Genomic DNA, 18,650 nt, shown 5'->3' on the forward strand with positions numbered 1-18,650 from the left:
CCACTACGAAAATTTGCTTCAAGCCTGGCGCTTTTCCTGGGGGCTTGGGTCACACCACTACAAGATCTTTCACCAGGAGGAATACCCCGATGAGATCGCCAAACTACGGTTTGTCACGAAAAACACGCGAGAAGTGACACGGTGCTCGATGTTGTCATTCGGCACACGTGTCACATAATAGCCTGTTTCCACACGTCTTTATATGCAGATGAAGTCACTGTGTTATGAGCTTCTCAGCTTGTGTCTTTTATTGGTTTACATAAAATGCTTGAGCGCTGATGTGTGAGCGCCGAGCCAAAGCGGATTTGCCTCTGTCGGCGACCGGAAAGTCAGGGATAAAGTCGTGTAGTGTGAACTAGGCATAGCTGCAGATACATCATTCACCATTTGTAGTAATTATTTTTATACAGTAGGATGACTTCATATGTGATTTGCTGCCATCCTTTGCTAACACCTAAGAAAGTGGCTCTCCACGTCCTTATCCAAATCAAGTATTTATTCTACACAAACGTACATATTCTAGCTAGGTTGCACAGCACTAGGGGCTGTTATGGAAGCGCTGTGCTTTGCATCAGTAACACTGTGTCTTTGTTGTATTCCCAATGGTTTGACCATTTTGAGATATGGTACACTGCAGCATAGATATATTATGCAGTATGTTATTTAAATATAAATATCAAATGTCTTATTTAATACCTTTCCAACAATGTGTCTTTCCTTCAGTTAGAACAGCACAGCTGAAACAGCTCTTTAACCGGTGTACCCATCAGTACCAGAAAGTGCTGGAGCATCATTGCCTTGAAAAACTCAGAAAAGTTGAACTCACTTTAATGTGTTGTTTTTAAACTAAGCATATTACAGCACTCAGTGCTTAGCTGCTGTTGTTGAGCTACCTTTAAAAAGTCATTAGGAGATAAATGTGTGTAACAAGGCACAGCAGGCGACCACCATCAGTGAGGGTTGATATATTTGTTAACACAAGTGCAATCTATGGCGCGCTCCATTTTATTTGGCATTTTGTTCTCCAGCGCTGCACCCCCCTCCAACCACATCTTTTATCATGAAGTCACATTTACATAGTCATTATAATAAATGTCAGCAATCTAAGGAGCTGACTTGTTTTTCAATGAGTGTTATACTCGAGATGTTTCCTGATGTTGCGTTCAATTTGTCCTCTTGCTTCACTCCACTTCCTCTCCCTCTTGTTTTCTGCATGTCGGTTTGCAGTACAACAGCTACATAGAATACACCAAGTCGCTGCCACTCAACCCGTCGCGGAGATTTTGCTATGAACGCCAACGCAGATATCACCAAGGATCAGGCCGAGACACAACTACTGTTTGACAGCATCCTTCTTACACAGGTAAATCCACTGCACCTGTGAAACCACCAAGTATCATATTGATTAGCTGCTTTTTAGGAACTAAGTATTAGAGGCTCGACAATAGTGGATATTTAAGCAGATTAATCGGCCGATATCTTCTTTACTTCTGCAGCAGCTTAGTTGGCAAAATTGCATACACTGTTTTAATAAATCTTTTTTTTTTTGTCACTTAAACCTTCAGTAGGCAGGAATATTTTTTGGCATCATTGGACAGAAATTCCATAATAACCTTTCAGCATATTGTAATTCAAGTGTTCTGAGAGAAAACTAGACTTCTGCTCCTCCTCATGGCTCTGTTTCAGGCTTTAGAAAATCTAGCCCATGATGGAGACGTTGACCAATCACAGGTTCATTTCAGAGAGAGAGCGTTCCTATTGGCTGGCTCCGGCTGGTGGGCGGTGCTTGGTATTTCCTCAAATGATCTCAACATGGCTGCGGGTCACAAACGTTCTCATTTTACAGCTAAACCATTACACTACAAGAGTTTTCTAAAAACATTTGAGAAGAGAAATAGCCATTACAGTAACAGAATAGTGATTCATATTGATCAGCGCTGCCTAGTTTGACCGTTTGGCACATGTTTTTCCAGATTACCAGTCTCATACACTACTGTCAGGATATAATGACGTGTTTATAAAAATAACTTTCTTTAATCAATTTGCTCCATTTCTACCCACTGCTGCTTTAATGTGGAATTAACCATTAGGGAAAATATCCTGAAGTTTGATTTGGTGGATTACATTGTTGGAATATGTTCTATTTATTTACAATGCACTACTCTGTGGTTTACAGTATGACTGGCCAGGACTACTTATGTTGCTTGTCCTGTTACATTGTTAAATGCCACTCTTACAAACCATTAATGTTGCTGCATATTCCCGGGGTAAGGACGATACTAAAAGTGTGCGATTTCATTTGAATGGATAGTTACGTGGCTGGATTATTTGGAAGAGAGAATGCCAAATTGGTAAACAAGTTAAAGTAAGGGTTGTATGGTTTCTTTTCCTCCCTGTCTCCGTCTTGTATCAAGGACAACGAGCTGATCATGTTGCGTTATCTATTTGAGAGAGACCCTTTGTGGGGAGAGATAAACTGAAATAAACTCCTGCTCCCCTCCACCTTGACTTTGTGTATGGAGCCTCCATGCAAAACTGTGATCCCGCCTGATTGGTGAAGGATGCACAGTCAGTGACTACTATCGGAGCCCAGTTCCGCCCATAACGGTAGTTTGTAAAACATCCAGTTGACCTCTACTACTTATCAAGCATGTACCAGTGCTAAAACACACACACACACACACACACACACACACGCACACATGGAAGCAAAAAAATACATAGCAATGCTTTGAGATTTTGTACTACCACTTTTAATCGGTAAAGTATTTAATCGGAGCCGTTGCAACTTCTGAATATAACGTTTACTGCTAAGATTTCTTTTTAATGCTATCCATTATAATAATGAAGACAGAGGGCCAGAGTTTCATGCAGCAATGTGATCCTGAATTCATTATTATGCCATTAAATGACCTGGAGGATTATGGCCGTAAAACTGGGCAAGAAATAACAGACATGAAACGGCACTGCGGCCTGGCATGGGTACAGGTGGAAAAAAAAAGAGAAGTGCAGCGCTCTTCAGTGCCAGCGGCCCTGGGTCGCTTCCGAAACCGATGCGCCCTCTCTTGGCCAACATCCCAGATGCTCAGTTGGAATGTCACTACTCAGCTGGTAGATTTTCAAATTGCAGACGGCATGCAAACACTCTCACTCACGGCACGCACATACACACAAAACAAATAGAGTGGAGTATGCACATTGATACACATGTACCTAGACACTGAAATACTGTCTCTAATAAACGCACACAGCATCATTATGCTTCCCTCGAGTTCCCACCGTCTTTTATAAGTGTCTTTGCCAGCATTAAATATTTTATCGCCCTACATTAAAGTGTACTATGCAACATTAATTCAAGAGAAAAATATAAATACATATTTCAGTTGTTTGTAAAGAGGCTTCTCAGAGAACAACAAAAAAAACTTGACACAGTATGACTCACAGTGGCTTTGGCGGAGCCGTGTGATCCCACATCATTATATCTCGGCTCTGTGGAGTTAGACTGGGTTAGCTTGTTGAGGATCATATCTTACCGCTTCCTCGCTCCAGTCAATGTTTGCTGCAAATCAAATCTGAGAGATTTCAAGACCTACTCGAAGATGACAGATGTACGGCTTCTCCTGCAAAGTGGGAAGGGATATTTATTTAGCTGTGTATCCATTTATTTATTTTAAGACACAGAGCAGTGCCTCTCACATCTCACAAGCGATCTACATGTTGAACAAGACCAGAGTGTCATATGTGCACACATACTCTATATGCATTCTGACTCCTCTGATTTAATCTCTTTTAAGCTACTAATATACAGTGTACATATACCATCACAAACAGTGTGTTACAGACCTGGCTTGCTACAAAACAAATAGAAAATTATTTCCACGGGCATTGCCACTTCAAGTTAAAATTAGAGCTCAATGGAGCCTGGCATTTATTCATATAAACTCCCTTCAACAAGATTAATAATGGCTTCAGTCATGTGTGGACTTTATTAGCATCTAATACGGCCCCATCAGTCTCAATGACTGATAAACAGGGAGACGCTTCAAATGGAATGAAACAGCTATTTGTCATTCCCCTACTGTAACCTCAGTGCCATTAGCCAATGATTATCCATTACCGCCGGCTAGTCACTGAGCATCAAATAGGTAAATGGTGCAAGTTGGACTGAGAGGAGAGCGGAAGAATCACAGATTAGAATAATTATCAGCATGAATGGTTATTAGAATTGTTGATAAGATTGTGTCAAATGACTGTGTGGGAGAAATTGGGTGAAATGTTGCGAAGCCTTCCAACTTCTGAGGCTTTTGGCGTGTGTGTGCATGTGTGTGTGTGTGTGTGTGTGTGTGTGAGACAATATCATATTTTTTGTGTATTTAACACAATCAGTTACTTTTATATCAATGCCGAAAAAGAAACTCAATTATGATTTGACAATTTTATTACTTACTAAGCTCTTCCAGACTTTTAAATGAAAACCTTTTTTTTTAAATAAAAAGAATAAAAATAGACCTCATGTTGTTCAATATTCTGTGGAATATCAACATTTCATATTTCATATTTGCGATAATGTGAACCCAACCACTCATTCATTCTATTTTTATATCTTCTTTTTGACTGTTTACTTACTTGCTATATCTTTAGCTTATTTGCTAAGATCTGTTTTTTTTTTACTGATGCCGCTTGTTGTTTGCAACGTCTCTACTCTTCTTCTCTTCTCTTCTCTTCTCTTCTCTTCTCTTCTCTTCTGTTCTCTTCCATTCTCTTCTCTTCCATTCTCTTCTCTTCTCTTCTCTTCTGTTCTCTTCCATTCTCTTCTCTTCTCTTGTCTTATCTTCACTTCTCTTCTCTTCTCTTCTCTTCTCTTCTCTTCTCTTCTCTTATCAAGTGCCTAATTTCTCATGTTTCAGAGCTTTTTTGATCAGTTAGGAATTTCAAAATAAAGAGGTATCTTAAAGATGACGATATATATCGATGTTTTCATTTTGCATCGAAGATATGAAATCGTTGATTATTGAATCGATATATCAATCCTGATCCCGATGTATCGTTACACTATAAATATGCTAGCCTGAGAAATGTCTACAAATGAAGGAAGGGAAGGTCAAATTAAGAGCTAAATCATGTCACTATGATATTCTGTCAGTTTGTGTCCTTTTAAAAGCATAAATCTAAATCAATCTGGCACAAAGATGATGAAATATAAGCAAAGTTAAGTCATGAGTCAGAACCTCTTAACATCAGGGTCTTTTCAGGAGCAACAGAGTCCTTAAAAGGGAATACATAATTTGACAAGTCAATGACAGCAAAAGATAATTCCCTCCGAAAATGATGAACTGTCAAACCAATCCGAGCCACGAGTCCTGCCTCCCCTTTCTCACCCGTCCTCTGTGTCTCTGATCAGTCCCGCTCTTCAGGCGGAGACGCCAAATCCTCAGATGACATGGTCTTTGATGTGGCAGCTGACATCCTGAGCAAGCTGCCTGCAGACTTTGACTTGGAGGCAGTGATGAGGCGCTACCCCACCAGCTACAATCAGAGCATGAACACAGTGCTGGCGCAGGAGATGGGCCGCTTCAACAACCTGCTCAGCACCATCCGAGACTCCTGCGTCAACATTCAGAAGGCCATAAAGGTATGCAGGAGGAGCTGGTAGAGGACGGGCTTGGATGCAAAGAAAGTTGCTATTATATTACTGTCCACATGTGAGATGTGTCGTCAGAATCCACTCCGATTCATGTTAGCAGACGAGGAGTTGATTGGTTTTGAACTCAATCCCGGTCTCATTCTCAGGGATCCTTATTGTTGGGATACTTATAGCATGATGCATTGCCAAATGCACTGTAATTACACTAAATGTGTTTGTTTTAGATAAACAGTAAGGCCAAATGATGAATCATCATTGATTTCACATTTCTGTGCAGGGAAAGCAATATTTCATCAGAGGAAGCACGTCTCTGCTGAATGATTACAGGGGAAACTCTGATAATACATCCTCAGAAAACAGATACTGTAGGCAGTCAGCACAGCACTCCGAGTGCACTAATCTAACACCATCGTTTTCTATTATGAGGAAACACTCGGACGGTAATTGTGAAAGTTTAGGGCAATTTGTGGAAATGAACCACATGAACCGCTTCCTCTTGAAAATCGATGTACAGTATGTTACTCTATTTGGTATCTTACATGCACTGTTGTTAGAGTATACAGTAGGTAAAGGTAGAAAGCAATGAGCTGTTGAAAACCTGAAATGGATACATGATAGAAATGTTGTTGACCCTGTGGGAATGACAGGGATGAAGCAGCCACCTAACTCTCTGAATCATTAACTAGTGCTCTTGACCTTCTGTCAGAAAGTACTCTTATCCTCTGCAGCACAGAGAAGAACTGAACCCCCCCCCTTCTAGATGCAGTATCTCTATTCCTGCAGTACCATTATGTATTCATACCATGGGAAAAACCACCCTGGGCAGACTTTACCGTTAGGCAAGGTAGACACCTGCCTGGAGCACCCAACTATAAGGGCCTCAAACAGCTATAGATCTATTATGATGTTTAGATATAACTCATTCTACCCCGAAATACTTTACAAAAGGCCCCCAAAGCACTTCAAAGATATGCAACTCTACTGTATACTACTTACTTACTGTGTACTTCTACTTCAGAGGAAAACCTTGTATTACTACATTTACCTGACAGAGAAATGTTACTGTTTACATTGCAGATTCAGATTTGACTCACAAAATATATCAATTCAAATATAATGCATTATTATTCATTAAACTATCCTGCATTATATTAGAATTGAAAGCTCCACATTGACCAGACGTTAAGTCAATTTAGATACATTGTACTGATAATGCCTCTCTTATCACTCTTCACTTAAAGCAGCAGTAGGCGAAATTGGAGCAAATATGATTTTAAAAACTTATTTTTATGAAAGCGGTCACTATATCCTGACAGTAGTGCATGAGACAGGTAATCTGAAAAAAATGAATGTGCCTCTGTGTTCTCCGGTGCTCCTAATGGCATCTGCAAGATTTCACAGATCGGAGGAAAACAACCAATCAGAGCTGAGCTGGAGCCGTGCCGTCTCTGAGCAGCTGTCAATCACTCACAAACTCTGATCAAACGGTCAAACTAGGCTGATCAAATATTAATCAATATTTTGTTACTGTAATGACTATTTCTCTCCTCAAATACAGTCGAGCCAGTTTGGCTTCATGTACTACTGAGCAACTCTCATAGGAATGAACTGGAGCCTGCCTCTGACGCTGTGTCCAGTTCTCTTTATACATGACATCACCAAAGTAATCAATCCAATACTTAGTTGTTGAGACATTTCAATCTGGAGCAGAGTGGTGAAACGACCGACAGGCAATGTCATCCCTAGAGCCACACCGCTAGCACGGCTTCAAATATAAACATGTGTGTATTATGTTGCATTTCTGAAGGAATAGTTTGAAACTTGGGTTGTGGTTTTGCAGGCATTGGATCTATAAAAAAACAAGAGGGAGGGGAGGCTAAGTAGTTGGCAGTAACATCTCTATTTCAAGTGATGAGCTAAGACTCTCGACAATTAGACTATTAGCAGACTCCCAAATATAGCTATCTTAAAAGCCTTAATATCATTTGAATCATTTTTTTTTATCTAAAATTGCCACAAAGAGACACACTTAAAGAAGTGAAAGTTCTACTTAGACCATAACATCCTCAGGCAAAATAATTACTGACTTTGTATTTCCAAAGGTTTTGAAAGATTTTGCACATGCCAAGACATCGCCTCTAATTGGACCGCATTAGACTAAGAAGACTGTAATTACTTAGTTCATAGTGTAGCGATCTAAAGACCCAGCAGAATGTCATCTGAGCATAATGTGCTTGAATATGTGTAGCATTGCACTCCTAATTACACCACATTCAAAAAATAAAAAAGAAACACGCCTTAACACATGTGTCTCTTTATACCATTTAATAAACAAACTCCACACACATTCCATCTCTTCCTGAGATGCACCCGTCTCAGGGGATTGAAGTGGAAAGAGCATAAAGAGTCAGGAAGGGGAATGAGCACAGGCCCCCTACGGAGCAAATAAGAGATCCCATTATGTGGCTGTCTGTCACCTATCTCAGCAGAGAGGCTTTTAAGTGACAAGCTGGAATTTCTCTCATATTCGATTCAGTGTTAGAACAGGGCTAGAACAACTTCATGTTCAAGTAGTGAAGATGTTAGTCACGTGTTTGTGGGTGAATGTGTGTGTGTGTGTGTGTGTGTGTGTGTGTGTTGCTGTGCAGGGGCTGGTGGTGATGTCTTCAGAGCTGGAGGAAGTGGTTAGCAGCATCTTGACGGGTCGTATCCCGGGCACGTGGATGAAGAAGTCCTACCCCAGCCTCAAACCGCTGGGAAGCTACGTCAACGACTTCCTGGAGCGACTCAAGTTCTTGCAGGTACAGAAACCTGCCATAATGTCCAGAACCAGACGCTGAAAACATGAAAAAAGTATTTGGGGTTAGTCATAAATACTTAGAGCGCTTTCACAAGCCATAGTCAGTTTGGTTAGTCCGAATCAGAGTGAAATTGATACTTTTGGTTAATTTTCTATTTAGTCTTGTTCGGTTTCACAGTGCACAAATTAAAACGGACCAAATTAAAAAAAAAAATTGCTGAGCAGCGTGTACAGAGTGAATTTATCTTTTCGTCTCCAGAGCTGCCACTTCTATTCAGGGAATCGCAGATTTTGATATGTTGCACTCAAAGTTTGGATTACTTTGACTCGGTACTGATCTACTGTGCTCATGAATCCCTTCTCCAGTTCATCTGGAATGACCTTATGTCACTATTTCATGGACTTTATTTAGCATTTTCTGTATGTTCTCTTCAGCCCAGATGTCAAGCAAACATTGGACTTTTGCATTAGTCCAGGTCCGTCCTCTCCCACTCATGTTAACCTGTCTTACCTGTTTACCTGTGTCTATCTCAATAAACGCCCACACAGACAGCCTGTGTTTTGGTCCACACCAGAGTACTGTCACTGCGTTCACAACTGCCCAAACGCACCACACCAGAGTTTGATTAAAATGGACTAAATGTTGGCTTGTGAAAGGGACCTAAATAAATTGAAAAAAAATGACAGTCTCAAAGAAGCAAGCAATGGGGGGGTTCGAATAAAAAAGAAAAAAAGGAAAAAGAAACAGAGAAAGAATGAGAAATGTGGAGAATGAAACAAGAAAGAATGTGTTTATGCGATTACTTTTTTTCTTTTCAATGTAAAATGGAAAGACCTTAATCTCTTAATCACTCTTATAGCTGAGTCCGAGTAGTGCAAACATTCCAACATGGTCACCATAGAAAACACTGCTTAAATGGTAAAAAGCTGTTGCATAATCGACTGCACAAACAGATTCCGTGTTTGTTCAGGGGATGTTACTTTACCAATGCTGAGCTACTGTACATATACAGATAAACAAATTAAAGGAAAAGCCAACATAAAATGTCTTAGTAAGGTGTTGGGCCATCACAAGCCTCCAGAACTACTTCAGGGCTTTCTATCTCTGCAAGGAACTACCTGGAACCATGTTTGGCTTCTCAGTGAGGAGCTAGTATTGAATGAATCAATAGGTCAGTGCATACTGTTCCCTCTATATGCCTTAAGCCTTATAACGGCCGGGACACGCTGGGAACGTGAACAGAACGTGTGCGTCGTGGAACCTGTTGTTTTTTTATTTCAGCGCCCATGTTCACAGGTTATGGTACGTGTCCACAGGGGATCGCCTCGCTTCCCAGCATTGGACGCCAATAGACACTCGCACCTGATTGGACGAACGCTTTCCATCGTGGGCTACTGCTCCCAGCTGTCAAACTGGAAACAACATGGTGGCTCGTTTGAAAACTTTCTTTTCTGATATCACGAAAATAGTTCACCGAAATGTGTTTCTGGAAACATTTTATGTGAAAAGTAAGCCACGCAGTTGCTGAATCTGTCTTTATTGATGATCGACAACGCTTAGTTTAAAAGTTTCTCGTGAGTTTCCAGAGGCGGCGAGTTGCGTCGGACGCTCGTGATTAGCGTAGAGTAGCCTAGACCACAACTTTATGCAAATGAGGAACGGCCAACGTAACGCCTCATTTCTCAAATCACGCTGCCATACTACCAGAATGCATTGCATGTGTGCTTACATAGACAATGAATGGGAATCGTGGAAAGGGCGGAGGCTGTGGACACGTACCATTAGAGCAGCCACACTGCCCGTGTGAGCAGCGTGGCTCGGCTGCGTGTCAGCTGTCTCTTCTAGAGATTCAAGGTCTCGCCGTTTTTTTCTGCTTGCTGCCCGTGGTTCACAACAAAGATGGACAGTGGAAAGTATCTTTTGACGGTATAATGACATTATACCAGCAACATTACTACAGTTTCAATGTCTATATCTGTAGAATATGTCACAGACATGAAAACAGTTAATAATTATTTTTTACTCAACTGTTTTCAAATAAAAGCCCTCTAGCGTTTTTCTGTGGACAGAATTCCTTCATTTGTTAACACCAAGCTTTTATTCTGAAATATTTACAGGACAGTGTCTAGGAAGGCTCCATAAAGTACTGGCTTTTAATCGTGGATTATTACTATTATTTACAAATGAGCACACGCTTCTTAACCTTTTTCTGTTTAAAATAAATATAAATTACATTTATTACCTCCGCCAAGGCCTTTGGCCTAGGAAGGAGGTTATGTTTTCACCACCGTTGGTTTGTTGGTTTGTTGGTTTGTTGGTTGGTTTGTCTGTTTGTCCGTTTGGACGATAACTCCAAAAGTCCGCGATGGATTTGAATGAAATTATTTGTTGCCGATCCGGATCATGATCAGGATTCAGGACTTTTTTTTAATAACTCCGCTCAGCCTGTGCATTAAAACCACAGGCCACCACAGCGGGGCAATGACGTACATGAAACCTGCCTTGGCGGAGGTCTGCGCTCTCCGAGTGCATTTCTTGTATTGAAATGAAATGGCCATTATGAAAGGTAAACTCTATGTGGAAAGAAACGGCCGGCAGTAGCAGCACTGCAACAGAACGCTGCTGCTGTGGACACCACATGCATGATAGACACAGTAGTTCAGCGAGGCAGCCGTTAGGTGCTGCTCAAGTGGCCTGTGTGTCCAGGGCCTTAAGCTGTGTCACACTTAAGTTACACAAGAGTTACACATTCCACTTGTGGGAGGTAGGGGGATTTAGTACTGCTTTTCAGTCATGGGCCGGGTTGGTGCAGGAAACACATGCAGACACATGACATTGTGAGTCCGCAAGGTGAACTTCTTCATCAACAATCGGTTCACGTGTTTCCCCTCTCTATTTCCTGTCATCATTACTCAGTGGAGTGAGAAGAATGTACTGTGTGTGTGTGTGTGTGTGTGTGTGTTATCCAACAGAGATGTCCACCCATGACTCCCCACGGGGTGAGCTGGAAAGTCATGGGTTTCTAATCTGAAACAGCATGCTCTCCTAACAGAATACCTCGACATTTCAGGGAATATGATTGCTAGCTGTTTTTAAGAGAGTTGAGAAGAAAAACATCAGCTTCCTCTCAGTGTGTTCAGTAGACTGACATTGTAGCCGAGCTGACAGTAACACAAATGCTGGAAGCATAGATGTTGTATCTCACACACGTCCATCCTTGCTTTACTTAAGTGAACTATATTATAAAATGAACGTGGATACTTAAATTCACATGATGTGGCGTGTGGATTCTAGTCCTCCCAGATCGAATAGAGACAGTGAATAAGTCACTCATCAGCATCTATGAATATCTGTATCAATCTCTCTGTTTGTGTTTCTGACCAAACACCTGCAACACTAAACACATCCCCATCTACACTCTGTATTTAGTGCTAATTATCAATGTTAGCATGCTGACACGCTAAACTAAGATGGTGAACTTCGTAATAAACATTACAGCTGCTAAACGTCAGCGTATTAGCATTGTTATTGTGAGCATGTTAGCATGCTGTTGTTAGCATTTAGCTCAAAGCAACCTGCTGTGGTTAAGTACAGCCTCACAGAGCAGCGTGTAGATTCTAACTTGTTACCTGAAATTGTAAACCCTCTAGAAAGAATAGCAGATATATAAAGTGATATTAATAATGATTCAGAAATGTTATGGGATCAAGTGAAAAATTGCCTTTTGACATTACAATTTAGCATTTCCATGAGATGTGATCAATACTGTTTGGACCTCAGACCGGACATGTTTTCTATTTTTGTGAGAACCTGAGATGATTATGGAACTCAGTTCCTTTTACAGGTCAGGTAGACCTGTACAGTGTTCAGTCACATAATCAACTGAACATTCTGTTAATATTGTAACGTAATCCTCCGTCCGTAAATCTCTCCGTGTCCCTCTCTTCTCTGCTGTGTTCTCAGGACTGGGATGATGAGGGTATGCCTGCTGTATTCTGGGTGTCAGGATTCTTCTTCACCCAGGCCTTCCTCACAGGCAGCCAGCAGAACTATGCCAGGAAACACACCATCCCTATTGACCTGCTCGGCTTCGACTTCGAGGTCCTGGATGAGAGAAGTTACAAACGGCCCCCAGAGGATGGTAGGATGCTAACAGGGGGTAGTGGAGAAGATAGGGTGGGAAGGAAGGATGATAGTTTAATAGTAAAAGCAGCATATCACGATAGCTTTTGATAGGATAAAATCTCTCTATTAGACAAACCGTCTCCTATTTTAATGAAGACGCCAGGAAGAGAGAGAGGACTTGAAGAGGGAAGGAGAAAAAACTGATTAGGAAGGTTGCAAGGGGATGAAAAGTGAGGCTTCAGAGCAGAAAGTGAAATAAGTGGAACATAAGCATTGGGTGGAAGAGAAGAAACAAACAGATGAAAAATGAATATATAAAAGAGTGTTAAAGTGCTAAAGTAAGTTAAAGCTCCTCGTCTACATGCAGGCCTGCGCCAGCCCCTCGCTGTGCCTCCGGCTCTACTGTGAGATACTAAGAGTACTCAGAGTCTCGCATAAAGCCTCGCCCTCAATCAGTCCCCAGCTGGGGCCCAAACACACTAACACAGCCTGTACTGCCAAGCTACAAATCTGTGCATTTGGGTGTGTGGTACTGACAGGATGCCGACTGTCAGTTAGCCTATCTCTAAATCTCACCTTTTCCCCAGCCTATTAGTAGGAGAGCTCACATCCTTTATGAGAAGACAGTGGAACAGCACAGAGCTCAGCTCAGCTTGGTTCATAAAGTTTCACGGTTGCTGGAGAGCCAACATGCATCATAGTTACAGGGTTCCATTAGTAGAAGGTGGTTGGTGATAATATCATAGTAACACTAACCACTGTGTCTGTTTGTGTGTGACACTCAGGCGTGTACATTAGAGGTCTGTTTCTGGATGGCGCCCGCTGGGACAGGAAGACCAAACTTCTTGCTGAGTCCTACCCCAAAGTGCTGCATGACCCCATGCCTGTGGTGAGTGAGGAGCACGCACAGATACTGTACACACATATTGATTAGAACACTGAATCCTCAGACAGCCTGATAATCAGTGATGATCTCATCCACGCTTGTTACTATTTTTGTGGCCATTTTCCTATCTACTGTTTTTCATGGATGTAGCTAGCAAGCTAGGCAGGAAGGTGACGTTGATATCAGTGGGCAGCCTCCGGGTCTGAAAAGTGAAGCCAATGCTGCAGTGCCTTAAACTTGCATTCTTCCTAACAGCCAGCAGGGGGCGACTCCTCTGGTTGCAAAAAGAAGTCTGATTGTATAGAAAACTGAGAAAATGAGCAAAATCTGTCTTGATTTATTACCTCAGTAAACTGTCTCAGGATTAAGGTTTGCGATAGACTTTTTTTTGACGGCCAATAGGCTATTTCAGAATTCGGGCCACAGAGAACAACTACCGTAAATATGTTTTAAATAGCCATATAATAGCCTACATTTGACATAACTTGAAAATAAGTTATGAAGAAACAGTCTAAAAAATAAAATAATAGGCTGGTCGTTCCAAATTTCGCGTTTGTCGAATTCAAAACAGTGTTGTGTAGTTCGGAGGGCTGTAGCCTACTGAATAGTTTGAAGTTTCATTCATAACGTTCAACTTTCAAATTATTATTATTAATATCTTACCGCAACATTGCGTGCAATAGTCCACCAGCACAAAAGTCTAAATTTATTGTAAAAAGATAGATGTTATCATTTCCAAAATTCACAACCTGTCTGTATCTAACGAAATATTCTTCTTCAATCCATATTTGTTGGCGTTTAGTCTTTCAACATCAAGATTTTCACTGCGGTCAAAAAACGTCACAAAATATGACGACGGACATTCAAAGCTTCATTAAAAAAAAACAATTAAAAAAACTCAACAGATGCTTTGATTGTAAAAAAAATAAATAAAAATGACATTCAGTAGCTAGTGGTTTGATCCAAGCAATGTAGTTTGGTTCGCATTGACAAGTGTATTGGATTAAAAGCACAGCGGAGGCATGTTTACTTTTGTTTATATTTAAAATGTCTCGGCAACATATATGTCTAGCTATTTAATATGCTATTAATTAATTCATTTATTTGTTTCTCGCCAAAAACTTAATTTTACGAAATTGCAGTTGAACGCATCATGATAACGTTGTAATTTACCTTCACCCAATAGTCATTTTTCCTGAGCCGACTTTGAACGCCTCATAACAATAACTGAATGGCACCTCCGTTAACGTTAGTAACACGACACAGCGTACGTATGCGTCATTGTGCAGCGTAATTGTAAGAAAGCATCAATAGGAGGAATCGATAGTCACAGAGGCATGAGATGCCTAGAAAGCGGACAACTAAGGTCTTCTATTCCCATCACTAGCATTTCCCCTGCCTGCCAAAGTGGCGGGTGTCATGATGATTTCACCCGCCACTACCAACAATTTACCCACGTTTGGTGGGTGGCGGATGCTAATTTCAGACCCTGATTACGTGTGATACCGGCAAAAAGCCTGCATATACCAGCTGACGTAAACCCTGGACAGGATATAGTGACTGGTTCATAAAAATAACTTCTTTATCATATTTGCTCAAAGTTAGCAACCGCAGCTTTAATGTACAATCCCGTTGTAGTGTACGGTGAAAGAAACACTGCAGGCAAAACAGTGAAAAGAAAAAAAGAAATCCTTGTTGCGTAACATATTCTTACATAAAGTTTGAGGTTTATTGATTCTGCTCCAGTGACTCTCTCTGGGCGTCACAAGAGAGAAAAATAATATCTGTTCACATATCAAATTATGAAAATGGGGCACATTCCATGGTTATTCAGCTTGTAAACTCCTACGAGCCGGCTGTTTGTTTTTTGTTTTTTATCAGAGACCAATATTGTGAGTCTCCGAGGAGAAAGTGAGTTAACAAGCAGCGTACTGTAGCTGCAGCTCCACCCAGGAGGATGTTCACGGCTCCTTGTTCTCTGGACGCGATACGGAGCTGCAGCTTCAGCACTTCTGTTTTTTGTTGTTTTTTTTACATTGTGCCTGCAGGAAGCCGAGCTCTTCCTCTCATCCTTTTATTAATTAACAGAGCTTGATATGGTATATGAAAGCAGACTGACATGGTGATGAACAGAGTGCCAGTGGCAGAGAGCGAGGACTGATCATGTTTTCCGTCTTTTTTTCTTTCTTCTCCCTCTGTTCTCTCTTCTTCACAATGCATTCAGTGATAATGAATAATGCACAAGACTGACTTTTTTTTAATATTCAGACATTTCAGGGAAAGTTATTAACAGAATCAGTTTTTGACAAGAGCGGAACTTAATTAAAAATGTGTTTATTATATGTGGGGGGAAAAATCACAACAGAGGCTGCCGTAGCCGGCTTTGAAATGCAAATGTTCACAGAGGCGCTGCTTATGGAACCAGATGAGTACTTCTCTGGCTGCAACTCAACAAACTGTTTTTGTTTTTTTAAAGATGTTTTTTTTTTTTTGTTGGCCCAGTTTATCCCTTTTGCATAACCAAGACTTCTTAATAGCCCAAGGGGACTCTTCCTTGTTAATACTATTGTTTTATAAGTTTATGTCCCCAAAGTTCCAATTTGTAAGTTAATGTTTGAATAACAGATGGAGATCCAGGTTAGTTCTTACTGTGTTTCAGGTCCTGACCTTTGAACTTTAAAGCAGCGGTAGATAGAGTTGGAGCAAATGTGATTAAAAAAAAGTTATTTTTATAAAGCGGTCACTATATCCTGACAGTAGTCAGGTAGTAGTAGTAGTCCTCCGGTGCTCCTAACGGCATCTGCAAGATTTCACAGACCGGAAAAAAAAAACCCAATCAGAGCTGAGCTGGAGCCTTGCCGTCATCTTGTAGTGTACTGTTTGGCTGTAAAATGAGAAAGTTTGTGACCCGGCTGCCATGTTGAGGAAATACCAAGCACCACCCACCAGCCGGAGCAAACTAACTCATTTTACATCTAAACAGTACACTACAAGATGATTCTAAACACATTTTATTTGAGAAATAGTCATTACAGTGACACAATATTGATTCATATTTGATCAGCGCTGCCTAGTTTGACCGTTTGATCGGAGTTTGCGAGTGATTGACAGCTGCCACCGTTGAATGAACAGCCAATGGGAACGCTCTCTCTCTGAAATGACCTGTGATTGGTCAAAGTCTCCCGTCACAGACTAGATGTTCTAAAGCCTGAAAACAGAGCCATGAGGAGGAGCAGAAGTCTAGTTTTCTCTCAGAACACTTGAATTTTTGACCACAACCATGCCCATCATTTTGCATCTGTCATATAATCAAGACTGTTCATTTTGTTCATACAAGGCATACAAAATTTCATTTGCTTGTTTAATTATTCCACTAGTCATATATTTTAGCCCCTAAATGACAGTGACTATTTGCTAAAGTAGCTAATTGAGGTAGAGTAGGAAAATGTGGCAGCTTTCATTTTAAAATCAGGTCGTCTGATCCCGTCTGCCTCTCCGTGTCCTCGTTCTTCTCTCTCTCCGTCAGATGTGGTTGAAGCCTCTCAAACGTCAGGACATCCCCGAGAGGATTTGCTATATGGCGCCCGTCTACAAGACTAGCGAGCGCCGCGGCACCCTGTCCACCACTGGCCATTCCACCAATTATGTCGTCGCCATGACGCTCAACTCCAACGTGCCTGCTGAACACTGGATCAGACGAGGAGTAGCGCTGCTCTGCCAGCTCAGTTCTTAGTCTCTGTTTGTCTCACACACACACATGCACTGACGTTATTAAAAAGAATGAAAAGAATACACTTTGTTTTTGGTGGTATATGAAAATCTACATGAATATAACAGTGACAGTTAATGATAATTAGACACTACTTCTGTCTTTGCTGTCTCAATAGAGAGTGGACCATTATGGATTACAAAGAGTAGTGTCTGGGCTTCTTCTTGCATGTCCAGTTGCCTTAAAAAGGACCCATTATGCTTTTCCCCTTTCCTTTAGTGTGTTGTATAGTTTTATTGTGTGTGTAAAAGTTACAAAGTCCACGCCAAAAGGGAGTTACTCTCCACCACAGAAACACTGCTCCTGAACTGCCTGATATGCCTCAGTCCCGCCTTTTCTTCCGGAATGTGGTGATGTCACCAAGTAACAACTTTGCGTATCGGCTAGTTTGGCACGCCATCAAACGAAGCTAGTTAGAGCGGAGCTGGAGCGGAGTCCGAAGAGTTTGGTTCGGTTGACCAATCTCAGCAGACTGAGCTTTTGGAGGAGGGGTGGTGTGGGGTGTGGTGTTATGATTCACTTGATCACCTTGAAGTATACAGTAGCTAGCACTTAGCATGTGAGCATTTGTGTGTGAGGACAGCCCAACAGTCAATAATTACACACAAATGTGAGTCAACCTCACAAATTGCAGTAAAAATGATCTCAACAGATTTGGTGTCCTCAATAAGTCCTAAGGAACTGTATGAAGGGAAAGTTTTGAAAAACGCCTTTTCAGCCGTATTTCGGTGACCGTTCAAGCCTACATTGTTGTTGTGCACGCTAGATTTGACCATGCTGTATCTTTTCCTTAAAGCAAAAAACAACTATTGGTCCGGTTCTACCCAGATCTTTGTATTGTCCGACTTGATCCCGACTTGCTCTGACGTCGTGCACACGTGGGCAACGAGTGCTCGTTACAAAGTGCTTTACAAGGCAGACATAAAAATAATAAAGGACAGAATCCAATGCCATATACACGCTACATTTACACATCTATTTTCAAACAAGTATAAATAAATCTGAACGTGGTCGGCAAACTACAAGTAGCCTACAGATGGGATCTAACAGGATGTAAATGTATTTCTGTGACTTCCTGTAGCTGGAAACTGACATACAGACATACCACGTGATACCAACGTCGTTATACTGTTGGCTCACAAGCCTTGTTGGAAGTGGGAACCAAATGTCCGATATCTTCCACAGAGATAAACAAAAGATTTTGGACCCACCCAAATTTTTTAAAATGATTCATTCACAAGCATCATTTTTTCAGGAAAAGCCATACTTTTTTTCGGCACCTTTCTGAAGGCTCTGTAGATGGATTATTCTTAAACAAATATTTGCCTACATAAAAATGTCATCAATAAGACCTTTAAGCCTTTTTGTATGTCAGAGTGAGAGAATGCCTTTAGGGGTACGATACAGGTTCAATGTGAGGTCAAG

General features: G+C 41.2%; 1 pseudogene; it reads left to right on the top strand.

Moving 5' to 3' along the window:
- The first annotated feature begins 1,144 nt into the window (after positions 1 to 1,144).
- On the top strand, positions 1,145 to 17,246 carry LOC119500453 (annotated as a pseudogene).
- Positions 17,247 to 18,650: the final 1,404 nt, after the last annotated feature.

This window comes from Sebastes umbrosus, chromosome 13 (assembly GCF_015220745.1).
Source record: "Sebastes umbrosus isolate fSebUmb1 chromosome 13, fSebUmb1.pri, whole genome shotgun sequence".
NCBI classification, from domain to species: Eukaryota; Metazoa; Chordata; class Actinopteri; order Perciformes; family Sebastidae; genus Sebastes; species Sebastes umbrosus.